The sequence below is a fragment of the Salminus brasiliensis genome, chromosome 5, assembly GCF_030463535.1.
Source record: "Salminus brasiliensis chromosome 5, fSalBra1.hap2, whole genome shotgun sequence".
Lineage (NCBI taxonomy): Eukaryota > Metazoa > Chordata > Actinopteri > Characiformes > Bryconidae > Salminus > Salminus brasiliensis.
In genome coordinates, this window is record NC_132882.1 from 1,257,474 (window position 1) to 1,273,340 (window position 15,867).

Below are 15,867 nucleotides of genomic sequence, written 5' to 3' on the forward strand. Positions count from 1 at the left end.
GTTGACTAACCATACAGTCTTATGCAAAGGTTTGGGCACCATTGGTCAAATGACAGTTTGTATTTTTTTATATGCATTTATGTATATAATTATAACATGTAACATAACATATTATGTATATTTCATCGTAACTTTCCCTAAGGGGTGTACTCACTTTTGTTGCCGGTGGTTTAGACATTAATGGCTGTATATTGAGTTATTTTGATGGAAGAATAAATTTACACTCTTTATATAAGCTGCACACAGACGACTTTTCATTGTGTCAAAGTGTCATTTTGTCAGTGTTGTCCCATGAAAAGATATACTTAAATATCTGCAGAAATGTAAGGGGTGTACTCACTTTTGTGATACACTGTAGCAATAGTTCTGAGATCCACACATTTTCTGTGATGTTTAGGTCAGGGAACTGTAAGGGCCATTCCAAAAGATTCAGTTTGTTTCTCTTTATGTAGTCCATGGTATGTTTTGTATCATTACCCTGTTGTAGAAGCTATCTTTCCAGCTTCAGCCTTTTAGCAGACAATTTGACATTTGCATCAAGGATTTGCTGGTATTTTGTGGAACCCATTTTTTGCTCTACCTGGGCAATGCATTCTTTTCATGAAATGCAGTTCCTTTTTGCCAATTCGCCAAATATAGCAGCCTTGGTATGTGGATTGAGATACATAACACTGATTTGATGTATAAGTGTTAAAGGAACATTCTAATCTGTGTTTATGTATTCTTTGTGTAGTTTATTTTTGGTTGATTATACTCCACTAGCTATGTTAACTTCATTGAATATCGGCACATTATTTCCCAAAGTGTTGAAGTTGTAATATCTAACGGTACAACATACAGTGGAGTCAAGTCAAGTCAAGTCAAGTCAAATTTATTTGTATAGCGCTTTTTACAACTGTTGTCGTCACAAAGCAGCTTTACATAATTATTACTTAATAAAGAACAGAGACAGAGAAGAAAGAAGAAATAACATGAAGCGTCAAAGACCCCCGTGAGCAAGCCAACGGCGACAGTGGCAAGGAAAAACTCCCTCAGAGCTGGAGGAAGAAACCTTGGGAGGAACCAAGACTCACAAGGGGGACCCATCCTCCTCTGGCCAGACTGTTTTAAACATTAATGATAAAAATTACCAAACCAGGTACAACAGAAAGTTAATAGTTGTGATATTAATAGTGTCAGACAGGCACGAGTCCATCTAGGTTTCAGCACGGCCACCAAACAGGCAGCAGCGGCTGGCGGGTGAGCCATGGGTGGTGGCGGGTTGGGGGGGACCCGCTGGCTGGACTGGTAGGTGGCAGCTGGTTAGATGCAGGTAGAGGGGACCTCAGCGGGCAATCTTCCTGCAGATCGGGCTGGGTGGCCATTTACTCGGGGAAGGTAAAGAGAGAGAAGTTAGTTCTAAGAGGAATTTTATGGAGTGCAGAGAATGTTGATCATCAGCATCTGGGTATGTCTGATGACTCCGGCAGGTCTGATTATCACAGCATAATTAAAAGGAGAGAGCCAGAAGGTAACACGGACACGGGCGTACCCTGAGAACACCAGCATCTATCTGCTCCACCGTCAACAAACCTGAGTGATCGCGTGTAAGCAGCGAGACGACAGCTCCAGCATCTCAGAGTACTACAATTCCCTGGGTCCGCGAACCCCTGGACCTGCAGCCCTTATCTAAGAAACATTAATTACCAAAAGCTAAACTAAACATATAAGTTTTCAGTTTAGATTTAAAGATTGAGACTGTGTCTGAGTCCCGAACATTATCTGGAAGGTTATTCCAGAGCTGGGGGGCTTTATAGGAAAAGGCTCTTCCCCCTGCTGAGGTTTTCAGAATTTTGGGAACGCGTAAGAGGCCAGCACCCTGAGATCTAAGTAGTCTTGATGGTTCGTAATATACTATAAGATCCTGCAGGTACTCAGGAGCGAGGCCATGTAGGGCTTTATATGTTAATAAAAGAATTTTGTATTCAATACGGAATTTAACTGGGAGCCAATGAAGTGCTGATAGAACTGGACTGATATGGTCAAATTTTCTAGTTTTAGTAAGGACCCTGGCTGCAGCATTTTGCACCAGCTGAAGTTTATTGAGGTTCCTGCTGGAACAACCTGACAGTAACGCATTACAGTAATCTAGCCTTGAGGTAATAAAAGCATGTACTAGCTTTTCTGCGTCTTGTAGTGATAAGGAGTTTCTTAGTTTGGAGATGTTCCTAAGCTGCATAAAGGCTGTTCTACTAATATTAGCTATATGTTGCTCAAATGATAAATCTGCGTCCCGTTAGATATGACTGGAACCATGATAGGGCTGTCCCTGTGATTCCAACCATTTTCTCTAATCTTTCTAGTAATATAGAATGATCTATTGTATCAAAGGCTGCACTAAGGTCTAGTAGGACTAATAAAGATACGTAGCCTTGATCAGAGGCAAGAAGGAGATCATTCGTAATCTTCACTAGGGCTGTCTCTGTGCTGTGATTGAGTCTAAATCCAGACTGGAATTTCTCATACATGTCATTTTTACTCAGGTATAAGCAGAGTTGTTGGGCCACAGCTTTTTCTAATATCTTAGATACGAATGTTAAGTTTGAGATGGGTCTATAATTAGATAATACGCTAGGATCAAGATTTGGTTTTTTGATTAAAGGTTTTATAACTGCTATTTTAAGGGTTTGGGGTACATGCCCAAGGCTAAGGGATGAATTTACAATTGTTAAAAGAGGTCCGATTATAATTGGGAGAATTTCTTTTAGCAATTTAGAGGGAATCGGGTCGAGTGTACATGTTGTACAATTAGCTGAGGATATAATTTTTTCTAGTTCTGGCTGTGGAAGTGGGTAGAAGGCTTCCAGCCTTTGTTCTACAACTAAGTTTTGTTCTAAAGCAACTACATCGGGTGATGGCCATGTTTGATTTAATAAGCAGGGTTGGATTTGTTGTCTAATATTTTCTATTTTATTATTAAAATAGTCCATAAAAACATGACTAGTTAAAGATGTTGGGATCTGGGGTTGAGTATCTGCCTGGCTTTTAGTAAGTTTAGAGATCTCATTAAAAAGAACTCTGGGATTGTTTTTGTTTTTCTCGATCAGCGAGGCCAGATACGCTGAGAGAGCTTTAATGAGTGCCTTTCTATATTGACTAAGGCTGTCCTTCCACGCAGAGTGGAACACCTCTAGTTTGGTCGTCCGCCATTTACGCTCTAGTTTCCGCACTGTTTGTTTTAAGGTACGAGTTTGATCACTGTACCACGGTGCAAGCCTTTTTTGCCTCATCATTTTATTTTTGAACGGTGCTACTTTGTCTAAGGTTGATCGGAGGGTATTCTCTAGATCGTTTGTTAATTTGACGAGCTCCGTTTGGTCTGACGGAGTGTAAGCTAAGGTCGATAGGGGTGGGAGATTTTTAGTAAACTGTACAGTTGTCATTGGTGTTATTGTGCGTTTTAGGCAGTGTTGGGGAGAAGAATTTACATTTTGCCTTAGATGTAGCTCAAAGGAGATTAGATAATGATCTGATATCACTGAGCTTTGAGGTAGAATATTTAGCTGATCAATGCTAACACCCAGGGTCAGGACTAAATCTAGGGTATGATTACAGTAATGTGTGGGTCCAGTTATGTTTTGTATAATGCCGACAGAATCTAAAATTGATACAAACGCCTTTGTTAATGGATCGTCTGCTTTTTCAAAGTGAATATTAAAATCTCCTACTATTATAACTTTGTTGCTGCACACTGCCAAGTCTGCAGCAAAATCACTAAATTCTTTTAAAAATTCAGAGTAGGGCCCTGGAGGCCTATAAATATTAATCAGTGAGAAAACATTTTTATTTGTGGCTGGATTTGATATATTAATGTAGATAAGCTCAAAAGAAGTGAAGGTGTTACAGTGTTTTTGAATAATCTCTAGTGTATTCTGATAGATTATACATACTCCACCTCCTCTGCCTGATAATCTAGGGCTATGTACATATTTATAGCCTGCGGGGGTGGCTTCATTTAGTGCTATATATTGATCAGGTCTAATCCAGGTTTCGGTGAGGCAGAAAACATCTAGTTTCTGATCACATATAATTTCATTCACGATCACTGCTTTTGAGGATAGTGATCTAATGTTAAGTAGACCAAGCTTTAGGTCTGAGGTGCTGCTGTTATCGTTGAAATGAGAGATTTTAACACTGATTAAATGATTAAAACGAGCTGATCTAGATGTTCTCTGTTTGGGTTTAATTCGGGGCACAGACACAGTCTCAATACGGTGAAACCTGGGTGACGCCTCAGAGCCTCAGAGCCTCAGAGCAGCTCGCAGACGGTGGGTTTAGCCTGTCTGTCTGCGGCCTGGTCCTGACTCTGGACTGTCAGCAGAATCAGAATCAGAATCAGAATCTCTTTATTTCACCAAGTATGTTACCCATACAAGGAATTTGTCTTGGTGAGAGCAACACGCATGACAAGTAACAAAGAAACACAGAACACAGTCTTAAACTAAAGGAAAATGACACTAAACAATAAATAGGGTAGGGGATAAATTAAAAAAAGTAGAAAGTACTAAAGGTAATAAAGGTAATAAAGAGCTGAAAAATATATTTACAGAAAAGAAAAGGACATCTGTACAGGTGTGCAAATAGTCATAGTGCAAAATAGGCAGAGTGCAAATAACTGTTCAGTCCGGTTGGTACAGTTCAGTTGTAAGTTTAGAGGTTTACAGTGGGAGGTGACCACTGTGATTGAGGAGCGCTACAGCTCTGGGGAAGAAGCTGTTAGCATGACGTGTTGTGCTGGTTTTGATGGACCGCAGTCTTCTACCCGAGGGGAGTGTCTGGAAGAGGAGGTGTCCAGGATGTGAGGGGTCAGATGTAATCTTGCCAGCCCGCTTCCTCATCCTGCTGGAGTAGATCTGCTGAAGTGATGGCAGGTTACATCCTATGATCCTCTCTGCTGTCCTGATGATGCGCTGGAGTTTGGTTCTTTCTTGTGAGGTGGAGGAACCAAACCAGATAGTTATGGAGGCTGTGATAATGGACTCGATGATCGCTGTGTAGAACTGGATCATCAGGGTCTGTGGCAGGTTGAATTTCTTGAGCTGTCTCAAGAAGTACATTCTTTGTTGAGCTTTCTTGATGATGGAGATGGTGTTTTTCTCCCATTTCAAGTCTCTGGAAATGGTGGTGCCCAGGAACTTGAGTGACTCCACCATTGATACTGCAGTGTTGTTGATGTGGAGGGGGGGAAGGGTGGGTGGATTGCGTCGGAAGTCCACCACCATCTCTACAGTCTTTTCTGTGTTTAGCAGCAGGTGGTTGTTGCTGCACCAGGACACCAGCTGCTCAATTTCCTTTCTGTAAGCAGACTCATCACCGTTGGCTATGAGGCCCACCAGAGTGGAGTCATCTGCAAATTTCAGCAGCCTTTTACACTCCTCTGCGACTAACTAGCAGACTATGGGCTATGCTGCACGAAAGTAAGGCAGCACCCTCCCGCGTGGGGTGGACACCATCCCTACCTAAAAAACCAGGCTTGCCCTCAAACTTTGACCAATTATCTATGAAGCCCACATGATTTTCGGAACACCACTTGGACATCCAGCGGTTCAGCGCTGTGAGTCGGCTGTAGGACTCAGCGCCGCGCCTCATTGGGATGGGACCAGAGCAAATTACGGCATCGGACATCGTCTGGGCCAGTTTAACCACCTCTTTAATATTATCCTTAGTTATTTCTGACTGCCGCAGACGGATATCATTGGCCCCTACATGAATAACTATCCTAGAATATCTCCTGTTTGCTAGCCGCTTAAGGTTGCCGCTAATGTCCGGCGCTCTGGCTCCCGGTAAACAGCTAACGGTCACTGCTGGAGCCCCTAAAGGACTAGTTATCTTCACGTGTCGAACAATAGAGTCTCCTATGACCAGAGTTCTCTGAACAGGCTCCTCAGCGGGTGTTTCGCTGAGCGGGGCAAACCTGTTTGACACGCGAATCGGGGGGGGAGCGTGGTGTTCCGGTGGGCTAGCTTCGGCCTTTGCGCTAGCATTAGCCTTAGCTTTCCGGCTATGCCGCCGAGACGTCACCCATTCGCCCCGCTGTGAGGGCTCTAACGCCGGAGGGGGGGGGGTGCTAGCTCTCCCTGAGGCAACGGGGGGCAACTCTTGCTCTCTATCTTTCAGTAACCCCATGATGCACACCTCTAACTGGTCCACCTTTTCCACCAGAGAGCTACTAACTCACATTTAGTGCAAACACTATCATTATCACTAGCGGTGGGAAAAGGGTCTAGACTAAACATGCCACACTTCTCACACTCAAAAAGCCCAGCAACAGCCATAATAAAACACAAACTTACCGCTTTCAGCTGATTTAGGCACCGAAATAAAGTTGTTGTTGTGGGGTACTCCGCTTTTTTAATAAACCTGTGGACTGTAAACACAATCTAAAAGCAGTTACGAGGAAAAGCGCTAGAAAGTGATAGAAAGCAGAAAGAACAAACTAAACACGGAGACAGTGATTCCTCCAAGGACCGGGTCTGGAGTAAGGATTTCACAGTGATTCCTCCAAGGACCGGGTCTGGAGTAAGAAACGTATTTAGTTAGCCACTGATTGTGCAAGTTCTCCTACATAGAAAGATGAGAAAGGTTTGTAATTTCCATCATACACATGTGGACAAAATTGATGGTACCCCTCGGTTAATGAAACAAAAACCCACAATGGTCACAGAAATAACTTGAATCTGAAAAAAGAAAATTAACCAATATAAGTCAGACATTGCTTTTTAACCATGCTTAAACAGAATTATTTTTTTTTTAAATAAACTCATGAAACAGGCCTGGACAGAAATGATGGTACCCTTAACTTAATATTTTGTTGCACAACCTTTTGAGGCAATAACTGCAATCAAATGATTGCTGTAACTGTCAATGAGACTTCTACACCTCTCAGCAGGTATTTTGGCCCACTCCTCATGAGCAAACTGCTCCAGTTGTCTCAGGTTTGAAGGGAGCCTTTTCCAGACGGCATGTTTCAGCTCCTTCCAAAGATGCTCAATAGGATTTAGATCAGGGCTCATAGAAGGCCACTTCAGAATAGTCCAGTGTTTTCCTCTTAGCCATTCTTTGGTGTTTTTAGCTGTGTTTTGGGTCATTATCCTGTTGCAAGACCCATGACCTGTGACTGAGACCAAGCTTTCTGACACTGGGCAGCACATTTCTCTCTAGAATCTCTTGATAGTCTTGAGATTTCATTGTACCCTGCACAGGTTCAAGACACCCTGTGCCAGATGCAGCAAAGCAGCCCCAGAACATAACAGAGCCTCCTCCATGTTTCACAGTAGGGACAGTGTTCTTTTCTTGATTTGCTTCATTTTTCCGTCTGTGAACATACAGCTGATGTGCTTTGGCAAAAAGTTCCATTTTTGTCTCCTCTGTCCATAGGACATTCTCCCAGAAGCTTTGGGGCTTGTCAACATGTTTGGCAAATTCCAGTCTGGCTTTTTTATGATTTGTTTTCAACAATGGTGTCCTCCTTGGTTGTTTCCTATGAAGTCCACTTTGGCTCAAACAACAACGGATGGTACGATCTGACATTGATGTTCCTTGATCTTGAAGTTCACCTTTAATCTCTTTAGAAGTTTTTCTGGGCTCTTTTGTTACCATTCGTATTATCATATTACTCTTTGATTTATCATCAATTTTCCTCCTGCGGCCATGTCCAGGGAGGTTGTTTACAGTCCCATGGATCTTAAATTTCTGACTAATATGTGCAGCTGTAGTCACAGGAACATCAGGCTGCTTGGAGATGATCTTATAACCTTTACCTTTAACACACTTGTCTATAATTTTCTTTCTAATCTCCAGAGACAACTCTTTCCTTCTCTTCCTCTGGTCCATGTTGAGTGTGGTACACACCATGTCACCAAACAGCACAGTGACTACCTGTAGCCCTATATACAGACCCACTGACTGATTATGATAATGTCTCTTCGGTTACATTATTTTCAAGGGCACCATAATTTCTGTCCAGTCCTGTTGTTTATTTTCATAGAATTTCTATTTATTATTACTTTTGTCAGATTCAAGTTATTTCTGTGTCCATTGTGGTTTTTTTTCTTTCATTAACTGAGGGGAATTTTGTCCATGTGTGTAGGTACACTTCAACTATGAGAGACAAAATGAGAAAAAAAAACAATTTAGGAAATCACATTGTAGAATTTTTAAATAATTTATTTGTAAATTATGATGGAAAATAAATATTTGGTCAATAACAAAAGTTCAACTTAATACTTACCTAATACTTGTATAATAATAATACCTAATACTTGTAACATAACCTTTGTTGGCAATGACAGAGGTCAAACGTTTCCGGTCTTCTCCAGGTTTGCACACACCATTGCTGGTATGTTGGCCCATTCCTCCATGCAGATCTCCTATAGAGCAGTGGTCTTTTGGGGCTGTCGCTGGGCAACACAGACTTTTATCTCCCTCCACAAATTTTCTGTGGGGTTGAGGTCTGGAGACTGGCTAGGCCACTCCAGGACATTGAAATGCTTCTTACGAAGCCACTCCTTTGTTGCCCGATCGGTGTGTTTGGGGTCATTGTCATGCTGGAAGACCCAGCCATGTTCCATCTTCAGTGCTCTCACTGATGGAGGGAGGTTTCAGCTTAAAATCTCATGATACATGACCCTGTTCATTCTTCCCTTAACACGGATCAGTCGTTCTGTCCCCTTTCCAAAAAAACAGCCCCAAAGCACGATGTTCCCACCCCCATGTTTCACAGTGGGTGAAGGTGTTCTTGAGATGCAACTCCACATTCTTCTTCCTCCAAACACAAGTTGACTTTTTATCAAAAAGTTCTATTTTGATTTCATCTGACCACATGATATTCTGGATCTGGATGCTCTCTGGCAAACTTCAGATGGGCCTGGACATGTACTGGCTTAAACAGGGGGACACTGGGGGCCTGGCACTGCAGGATCTGAGCCCCTCTCTGCGTAGTGTGTTACTGATGGTAGCCTTTGTTACTTTGGTCCAGCTCTCTGCAGGTCATTCATCAGGTCCCTCCATGTAGTTCTGGGATCTGTACAGTTTGTTCATCGTTCTCATGATCATTTTGACCCCATGGGATGAGATCTTGCGTGGGGACCCAGGTCGAGGGAGATTAGCAGTGGTCTTGTAGGTCTCCCATTTTCTTACAATTGCTCCCACAGTAGATTTCTTCACACCAGTCTGCTGCCTATTGCAGATTCAGTCTTCCCAGCCTGATGCTGGTCTACACTTTTCTTCCTGGTGTCCTTCGACAGATCTTTGGTCTTCACCATAGTGGAGTTTGGAGTCTGACTGTTTGTGGGCAGGTGTCTTTTACACAGATAAAGAGGTCAAACAGGTGCCATTAATAAAGGTAATGAATGGAGGATAGAAGACCTTAACGAAGAAGTTACAGGTCTGTGAGAGTAAGAAATCTTGCTTGTTTGTGGGCGACCACATATTTATTTTCCACCATAATTTACAAATAAATTCTTTAAATATCCTACAATGTAATTTCCTGGATTTTTGTCTCTCATAGTTAAAATTTACCTATGATGAAAATTACAGACCTCTCTCATCTTTCTAAGTAGGAGAACTTTCACAATCTGTGGCTGACTAAATAATTTTTTACCCCACTGTATTTTGTTATGTCAACATATGATCTATATTGTAGTGAGCTTTTCGATTTCATAGGGGTTACTTTATTTTGTGTGTATTTTGTGCTACTTTAATTTTATGTGTAAAATTATTTTTTTGTCTTAAATTTTAGCATTTTCACAGTGCTTGTTATGGTGCTTATCACATTGTTAATAGCCACACTTGAAGTTCAGCAATTAATGGTAAACAATATGCACCCTTTAGATACTCTCTGTATATTATTCTTTAAAGCCCAGGGTTGCTGCAATATGTTTGGAGCAAAACAGGTGCAGAATATTATGAAAAGAACACCTCTCCAACTAATGAGCACAGGGGTGCATTGATCATGCTTTGAGTTTGTGTTGCAGCCGGTGGCAGTCAATGAAATACCAGCAAAGTTTAGAAGAAAAGTCTGAGCATCTGAAATAATATAAACAATGATACTCAAACTTTTGACTGCTTTCTGTAATAACTACAGAACACAGTACTTGTACTTTTACTTTCAGTACTTAAGTAGTACATTTTAAAATAAGCTACTTGTACAAAACATGTTTTTACTTTTCTTTTTACTACTTTAGTATGCAAGTATATGGAGCTTAAAGAACACTTCTACTTCCACTCAAGTCACTTTTTTGATAGAGCACCTGTACTTTTACTCTAGTACTTTATGCATGTCTGTAAAAGATTAACATATCTTAAAGACAATTCTCTTAAACGGTTTACTTCCCACATAAGAAATTAATTCATATCTATTGTTCTTTCAAACCATTTAAAAATTATTTAACAGATCTAAGACTGTAACTTATAGAGACACACTTCTGTACAATTAAAAATGAACCAACAATCACCATTTGACAAAGATGGGATTTGACCTCCACCTTTAACCCATCCATGCAATACACACACACACAGATATAATGGGCACACATGCCTGGAGTGGTGGGCAGCCTTCCCTGAAGTGCCCGGGGAGCAGAGTAAGTTAAGGGCCCAACTGTGCCACTCTACCAAACCCACAACCCTTTATGTGTTATGTTTTGTTGATCTCCTGTCCATTACTGGATTTCCTTTAAATCCAGTTGTAAAAAACGCTAAACAAATAAACTCGAGTTGAATGTTGACCATGTGGTCTGTTGTGCTTTATGCATGAGTACATGGGCAGAGTATTTTTCTGCAATATAAAAATACAAAGCCTATATGTTTTTATTTGCATTTGGCTGATCAACACATCTTCTTTTTAATTGGCTTTCCATAAGTAGTTGCATTAACATAGATTTTAGTTGATGCATATGTTCATTTGTGTGTATTTTGAGCATATCGCAGTGGCTGTGACCATCCCTAAGTCTGTCAGATTAGAATATTGTTTTAAACACATTTACAACTACAATAAATAATTAAATATATACACATTGTATCTTTGTATCTCTGACTCTGAATTTGAATAATTGATGGTTCAGAGTTCTATTGATCGCATTGGTGCAGTTGGGGAGGAGTCAAACAGTTGAAAAATTTGTTATTTTCTCACATTCTTTGTAAGTTTGTTTATTATTGGCTAGAACTGATTGCTTACACTAGCAGTGTTAGTTACTGTTGAATCCAAACCAAATCCTGCATGGTGAGCGTGCAGACAGGCCATGCTGGTTGAGTGCATTACTTGTTCTTCTTTGAAAGCGCTGTAGCTGCTGATTCCAGGTCTTTCTGGAGCTCTCACAACATGTGCTCCTTGACTCTTAGACAACTCTTCTGATAACTCACTCCTCTGTCTGAAATTTTGCAGGGAGCACCTGCCTGTGACCGGTTTATGGTGAAATGATGTTCTTTCTGCCCCAGCTTTTTTTTTTTACCCATCATGAGATGTTTCTTGTGCTCCTTGGTAATGAGGCTCTTTTTTATAGACCATCAGTTGAAGCAGCTGATACTAATTAGCACTAAGTGCAGGTCTCTTCTGCAGGTCTCTGACTTTTCATGACTTTTTGCACCTCTCTTTATTCATGTGTTCAATATTTTTTCCCTGTCATTTCTCATTACACCTTTAGAAATATATTTACTTAGTAAACTGGTGATGTGTTCAAAATGTATTTGACCTGTTGTAAATAGCTGTAACAGAAAAGCAACAATTTATATAAATGTAGTTACCTGACTTTATTACACATGTAAGAGAGAATATGCTGTCACAGTAATTAAGATACACTCCAATTACACAAGTCAAAATGTTGTATCACTGTAATCCATTTGTAAAATACATAATTGTTATTACATAGTTTATGAAGTTATCAGACAATTGCAGTGTGACAGATTTTTAAAGCCAGAATCATGTTGCAGTTTGATTAAAGATTAATGAGAACTAATGTTATCAATTGGTAAAATAATGATACTTATAATGAGTAACAGGAGGTCTCAATAAGTAAGGAAAATGTTATTTTTTGTTTAGAAATGTTAAATAAGTGATTAAATTCATATTTGAGTGAGTGTGATGGTGAGTGGATGTGTAGTGTTTTGTCTCAGATCAGAACAGGATGTGGTGTGCCACAGTAACTAGTCATGGCATATAATTTCCTGTTTTTTGTCTTGTTATTTCTGTTTTTCATATTATGTTTCAGAGCTGCCATTTGTATTGGCAGATATACAATGCATATAATTGGACAGAGGTTATTTCTTTTATTTCAAATAACATTTGCAGACTTATGCAAAACACAGAAGTTAGGTATTATTAAACATTAGGTTAAAGGGAACTTCACTTTTTGACAGCGTGAATCTTGCAGTTCTGTACATATATATATATATATATATATATATATATATATATATATATATATATATACATATACATATATGACCCAATCATCTAGAACATCACAGTTTGGTTCTTGTCAAAGTGTATCTTATGCTTGCCCATTTTACAGATGAAGATGAAGGTACTCAGTGTTTTTCTCTTCACCTGTCAGTGGTGTTAATGTTATGGCTGGACAGTGCATATATAGCAATTAAACTTACCTTTGTTGGATATGTTTCTCTTGCTGTGCTGCTGTGTGTCGCACTCTTTCTGTCTGTCTGCATTTATAAACTCTTTCTACTTTCACTTTTAGTTCTGTGAGACAGTGATGTAGGAAGTGAGGGCAATGGATCCTTTTCAATAAAATAAATTTAAATTTATATTTATGGCATTTAGCAGATGCTCTTCTCCAGAGCGACTTACAAAAGTGATTTACTATTTACTCAAGAAAAACCTCAGCTAGTTAGAATAGACTAAGCTTAGACACTACTAAACACTAGAGTCAGTATTGTAGTGTATATTGGAGTGCCATGACAAATCAGGAATGATTTATTAATTATTAAATGGTCAAATTATTGATAGTGTTAATTAATTAATGAATTATCGCTGGTTCACTTAGTTATGACAAGAATAGAATAGAATAGACTGGTCTGACTGATCGCTGTTTAATGAAGGTGATGTTGTGGGTGTGCAAGGCTTAATAATCTGAATGTAAAGTTCCTGCTTAAGTTAAACTCTAGACACCAGTAGTTTGCACAGAAAGTTGACCACCTTATATTACCGCAGGGTCTGGAGCTTTAAAGAGGGTCCCGTAGAACGGTTCTAGATGGGAGGTCCAGTCGAGACTAGGCTTCGAGGTATGTGAGTGCCCACGTCTCGCGCACTTTCGCCGCAGCTTGTGGCCGGTAGAAGGAGGCCCTGAGGAATGCTGTCGCACTTCCGAGGAGACACTCACTGCCTCAGGCTTGGGTTCAGGTGGAGCAACACGGCTGCTATGGATGCTCGGGTCTTGCTTAGGCAGGACATCACAATTTCATGTAGACTTGCTCAAAGGTTCAATTGGCCGGTTGAACTTCTAGAAATCTAACCAAGTCTCTACGGAGCTAATGTGGTGACTAAGAAAAAGAACAAAAGAAAAACTAGACTAACAAAAATAAAATAGAATAGAAAAAGGTAGGAAAACAAACAAAGGATGCCAGGGGAGAACGCTGGCTACCTCGAAAAAAAAAAAACTAAAGGCAAAAGATCTTCCAAAAGAAACAAGAGAACTGAGGAGTCCTGCCTTCCTCTGCTAAACAAGTGTATGTGTACAAACACACACACACATGCACACATACACACACTAGGGAAAGCAGACACTCCTGCCTTCCTCTGTTCAACGAGTGTATGTGTGCTAACACACACACACCCACCCACACACACACACACACACACACACACACACACACACACACACACAGACACACACACTGCACACAGACACACACACTGCACAGACACAGGGAACTTGAATGGAAAATTGGGGTTCAGACAGACGGAAACAAACTCGGGAGAAACAAATGAAGGAGAGTGAGACCCACTCAGACTTCAGCTCGGGAGTGTGGCTGATATAAGCACTCATCAGAGATCCAGCAGTGGGGTTACTGGATCTGAGTGCTTATATAGCCTACTTATATAGCCCAGGTGTAGTGAATCGGGCTAAATTACTGGCTGGCGTGACTCTGGGCCTCCCCCTGGTGGCAGGAGGAGGCCTTGCCCTAGAGCTTACAAGAATACTTAAAAGTTAAAAGTTAGAGTAACGTTTTGGTGGCTTAAGGCTGTAGATAACATGGTTTATTTTTTTCAGCTGAGGCATGTCCTCTTCTCCGTCTGGACGGTAGCAGTAAGAAGAAAGGAGGAGACAAGACGGAGAGGCCAGAGTTAAAGTTCAAGTTGGCTTAAAGAACAGTTCTTTAACTTGAACTTTAACTTGAACTTTAACTCGGGCCTCTCCATCTTGTCTCCACCTTTCTTCTTACTGCTTCATCTCTGTGTGGTTCTTTTCCATCTTTCCTTCTGACCTTTTTCTTCTACTAATTTGTCGTTTGGGGTGTCTGACACCCAGGGGAAGTTCGTATCAAATATCCTAAGTTAGAATGTGAGGCATTACCCCTGAGGTGAGGTAATGAATATCTGGTCTCTTATCACCAGGGTAAGGAAAGTTTTCGCTGTTTCAAGGAACAGGCATCTTTATTTGGTCAAACATACACAAGCTAGAAATTACACCAAAAGAAAAAGGAGTAATGTAATACTAAATGGACTTGAGAATGAGTACCATTTACACAAGTTTGTTTGTTTCACTGTGTGTGTGTGTGTGTGTGTGTGTGTGTTTGTCCCTCTCTTGTTTCTCTCAACAATAGGTAAAGCAAATAGACATACTATGGGCTAGTAAGACTTCATAAACGTAAGTAAAGTAAAAGTACAAAACCAATAAACATACTAAATAGTCATAAAGAAATAAGACTTCACACTAATAAGAGCAGTACAATGAGTATGGTGGTGGAAGAATCTGTAATGAGAAATAAACTAGTTATATAAAGAGGATATCTTCCTCTTCAGGTCAAACAGTTGAATGCTTGAATGCTAAATTCTATCACCCGTGAGTACGAGGCACATACATATATGAGCAAATATAAGTGCAACATGTAGAGGTTATAACGCAGAACCAGTCACACAAATTCTACAGAGAAGAATAAAAATGCATTATTATCATGGTCATCATCCAGTACAGTGACGTGGCTGCTTTAAGTATAGTACAGTAACTTCTTAAGAAAGTTCTGAGAGATTCTTCTTGGCAAAAGGGGGTTTTCCTTGGCTCCATGATGGCACTCTTGGGCATAATATATGTTGGTTACATTAGGGTCTTAAAAGTTTGCCTTTGGTCAAGAAGCAGATGGTCTCTATCAGTATGAGGGATCTCTGGCGCCTGGTGCTGAGAGAGCCATAATTTAAGGTGTCCTGGAATTTTCAAGGGGGGTGTTTCGAGGGTCTCTACTCTTTAGGGTCTCTAAGTGCCTCCAGAAGGGTGGTGAGAGTTGTGTAGTTAGAGGGACACTAGGGTATCTGGGTTGATTCACAAGTTACCAAGATGTTTTTAATGATTTCATGGACTCTCTAGAGAGGAAGGGTGGAATTCTCCGGATGTTGTACAGGAGAAATCTGCAGGGCCGAGTCAGAACTGCAAACTGCATCTTTGAGAGGAAGGAGAGAAGAGAGATGGGTCTGTAGTTGCCGATGACCAAGTTGTCCAGAGTTGGTTTCTTTAGGATAGGCACAACTCTGGCAGACTTGAAGGCCGATGGTACCTGACCTGACAACAAAGAGCTGTTTATGATAGAGGAGATGAAAGGAAGGAGGTTTGGAGAGATTGTTTGGAACAGAGAGGATGGAACAGGGTCTAGTGGACAGGTGGT

General features: G+C 40.6%; 1 long non-coding RNA gene across 1 annotated transcript; it reads right to left on the reverse strand.

Moving 5' to 3' along the window:
* Positions 1-855: 855 nt before the first annotated feature.
* On the reverse strand, positions 856-12,680 carry LOC140555897 (uncharacterized). The gene is made up of 2 exons (XR_011979693.1): positions 12,637-12,680; positions 856-1,367 (listed from the first exon to the last, which is right to left on the reverse strand). It is a non-coding gene; the product is annotated as an uncharacterized lncRNA (long non-coding RNA).
* Positions 12,681-15,867: the final 3,187 nt, after the last annotated feature.